The 3,983-nt window shown below is 46.4% G+C and overlaps 1 pseudogene; it reads right to left on the bottom strand.

The window, feature by feature from the left end:
* Positions 1-525: 525 nt before the first annotated feature.
* On the bottom strand, positions 526-2,750 carry LOC114886147 (annotated as a pseudogene).
* Positions 2,751-3,983: the final 1,233 nt, after the last annotated feature.

Here is a 3,983-nt window from a genome sequence, read left to right as displayed (position 1 = left end):
ATATTTGCTAGTGGTCAGATAGGTTGATTTACACTTTGTGCATAGACAAAGTAAAAAAGTGCAGGAGAGGCAAAAGGGGGGGGGGTAGAAAGGACAAGAAACGAGAGGAAAAAGCAATAGCTGTGGAAATGGCCGGTGAAGCTGTGAAGATTTTCTTCACTTTTTTCCCCCAGTTTTATAGAGTTATTAGCAAAAGTCTAATTCTGCCACCCAATGGCAGTTACTGGTATTTTGAATTAGAAAACTATGCTGTGACTAACTGCAACCCACTTCAGACACAATGACTAGCATATGCTCTTAAGCTGTGGTGGAAATAGCTCATATGGCTGAAGGACAATTCATTACCAAGATACATATTTTGATATGAGTGATTTAAGAAAGACATTCATATAAAGAGAGAGCTGAACAACACAATTCCTTGATAAAAGGTAAATGTTATACTCAGGAATATGCTGAGACGGAGTATGTGCATCATATCCATGAGTAGGTAGCCTCTCTCCATCTGTAGGATCAATGACAGAACGCTCACTCGTGCTTGTGAATGATCTGACTCTTATGACTCCCTTCTTGCTGAAGTGTAACAGGCTGCTTGCTCCACCATTGGGAGCTCAAGTATTGAAAAATGACATTTTGTATGGAAGTCTGCTGCTGTTTGCCTAGCAGACAGTAAATTCCTAGTTGAAAAAGGCAAGGGTATTCTGCACAATGGGCTGAACTGAAAGCAATTCATGTAGCAGTACAAAAGTAATTTTGCTCTAGAACAAAGTCCTAATTCATATAAAATGCTACATACAAAAGTCAGGCTATCACAGACTATTAGGCCATAGCCAATGGCCCAATGGTCTAGCTAATAAATGTTTGATGGATGAACAATTGTGGCAGAACACAGTTGTGGCAGGCCTATGGAATTTCAGAAGGAAAATTAAAGTAGATCATAGGGATGCTCAACAAAAGAATCCAATTACTGGCTCAGAGGAGAACCAGAATGCCAAGGTAGTGACTTGGTCGACTGTTTGCAGGTAGCCACTTGGATACATGATATGAGCAGGCATGGAAGTGTCCAAGCCATGCAACAATGTTTGTTACAAAAACATATTCCATTGTCATCCACCAAAGTCACTGCTGTGGAAGTTACTAATGTAATTTCCTGGATGATAATAGGAGAAAAACTACCCAAAATTGGTCTTGGGGAGAATCTCCCAAGATTGCTAAAAGGTGGTTGACATGGGGCCACTGCCAGTGTTTCTGAAGGATTCAAAAGAATTTCAATAAAAATAGGGACTTACTTCTCTTTGGTCTTTGCTTACTCTTTAACGGAAATAGCAGCTGAAATACCATTAAGGTCCTGGAAATAGGCATTTTAAGGAACTTTAAGACGTATAGAGCAGTGACTTTATTGAACAATTGGAAGGGGAGATTCAGGCATTCTTATTAAAGATGCGATAAGATCATAAAGGGCTTCCTAGCTCAATTAGGTGAATTTGTGTCTGACCTGAAAATGAGGAGTGGTAAATGTGGAACCTTCTTAAAGAGATTTCTGGACATTGGGTTTTAAAAACATTAATTTAATTTTAATTTTTTAAAAATCAGCTCCAGTGGTCCCAGGCTCAGGACTATATCTGCATGTTTGAGCTAAGGGGAACATTGCTTCTCAAATGCTACTATCTCTATTCTTTTGAATTAGACTGCATATTTTCCTAAGGCACCTCTGGATAGATTATTGATCTTGCCTCTTGTACAAACTAGAATTGATTGTAAGTGCCACCCCACTTCAATAATCTTTTGATGATTTACCTCTCCAACTCTTAACATCTCTCCCTGGAAAAGGACAAAGGACAGGCTCTGACAAGATTCCTATTGCTGCTTTACAAGCTTTCTTTTTTTATTATTATTATTTTTTTATTTTTATTTTTTTGCGATACGCAGGCCTCTCACTGCTGTGGCCTCTCCCGTTGCGGAGCATTGGCTCCGGACGCGCACGGGCCCAGCCGCTCCGTGGCATGTGGGATCTTCCTGGACCGGGGCACGAACCCGTGTCCCCTGCATTGGCAGGGGGACTCTCAACCACTGCGCTACCAGGGAAGTCTGAAGCCAAAACTTTTATTTCATCTACACTCACATCTTCACAGTAGCGGACCCTTCCTTTGCAGGGCGTGCAATGCTGGCTACTCTGGGCCCGGTAGCCCTCAGGGATCTCCCAGGAGCCGCCGTCGGCAGGATGGGGAAGGACAGGATCTGCACGTGGTTGCGGGGTTCCATGATTCTCAGCTTGCCACGCACCGGTTCCGCTTCTGCTCCTCGATCTCCCAGGTGTTGACGTCTGCCATCAGCTTGTCTTCCATGATGCGCTCTAGCACCGACCACGGTCGAAGAAGCCCTCCACCAGCTTGAAGAGGCTGTTTCATCGCAGTTGCTATGGTGTAGCCAGGTGGGCGGAGCCGGCCCGTGTAGTTGGACGGCTGCGCAGAGGCCAGGGCGCCGCCTGGCCCTGCGGAGGGACCACCGGGAGAGGCATGCTCTCGGAGGTCCTGGGGCGGGCTGCCTTTTAAGTTTCCAGCCTGCCTCCCTGTCCTCTCCCTCCTCGTCACCCGCCACCTGATCTGCAGGAGTGGGCTCAGCCTGTTGCTGCCAAACGACACGTGGAAACGGTGGTGTGAAACCGGGCATCCCGCGCGCTGGGCCTGGGCCTCCTCTCGCCTCTCCTGGGCCCACCCGCCGGCCGCGGGGCAGCAGAGCAGCTCTCCCTTCATTTTTGAGGTACATTTTATTTCATTTTGGGGTACATTTTGATGTATAGAACTCTAGTTTGCATTTATTTTCTTTCATCATTATCAGAATATTAACCCATAAGACTTAAGGCTTCTATCACTTCTGTTGGGAAATCAATTTCAGTGTAAAGTTGGCTCCTTCGAAGGCAGGCTCGCCTTTACTTATTTCCCGGGTAAAAAGTACAAAGGGAGGTCCTTGACCCAAGGCTCTTCTTTGTTGCACCATTGGGTCTTTCATGAACTGAGAAAGTCAGTGCATGCTTCCGTAATTCAGCACACACCATCGAGCTCCGTGCACACTCCCCACGCCTGGTGTGCACACTCCTCACACCTGGTGTGCTCAATCCTGTGGAAGGAGGGCTGTGAGAACCGGAAATGGACCTGAGGCTGTTTGGGCAGGGATTTCTGAGGTCCAGCTCTTTGAAGCAGGAGATATAGAGTGTGCCGGCTGTGGGTGGGTGTATCAGCTAGACTCTGCAGGACCCTCACCCTGTGAAGAGTGTTGGGTGGGAAGGAAGCCAAACAAGCCCTAAAACAGAAGTCTAGGCCTGGACCACAGTTGCCTGTGTCTAAAGGTGGTACTGTTATGGACCTGGGTTCTTAAACTATTTAATCAACATAAATTGATAATAGGCCAGACAAGAAATTCAGGCATGGCTTTACTGGGACTCGTGCTGCAGCACGAGGGAGTGAAAACAAGTAACAGGTGCCCTTGCTCGCTCACTGAGGATGAGCTGTTCCCTTAAATGGGGTAAGGGTAGGGGCAGATCCGTGGGTCAGGCCAGCGGGTGGCTTAGGTGGTCTGCCCACTCCCTTGGTGGTGCTGTGTGCAGGGATCATGGGTAGTACCCTGTGTTTGCTCCTGACACCTCAGAAGTAGCAGTTGGGTTTTGGTCTTTCTGTTTTGCCCCAGCTGCCCATGCCTGCAGTTATTTTCAGCCCCTTATAGTTTCTTTGTATTCTGTTGCTGGAGGAGATTTTGTCCAGGTGCGAGCGCTGCGGCAAAGGGTCCCAGGCCCCAGGTCCCAGCCTGTCTCAGTACTGTTTCAAGGTAATTTGTCTTTTGTCTCAGGCTGTTTAAAATTTTTTCTTTTTGCCTTTAGTTTTCAGTAGTTTAATATAAATGCCTAGATTTGTTTTCTTTTGTATTTATCTTGCTCGAGGTTCGCAGTGGTTATTAAACTACTCTCTCTTATCTCTAAACCCACCCTTATG

This window comes from Monodon monoceros, unplaced genomic scaffold (genome assembly GCF_005190385.1).
Source record: "Monodon monoceros isolate NGI ecotype Baffin Bay Population unplaced genomic scaffold, NGI_Narwhal_1 Super_Scaffold_6, whole genome shotgun sequence".
Lineage (NCBI taxonomy): Eukaryota > Metazoa > Chordata > Mammalia > Artiodactyla > Monodontidae > Monodon > Monodon monoceros.
This window is presented reverse-complemented; position numbering and strand designations above follow the sequence as displayed.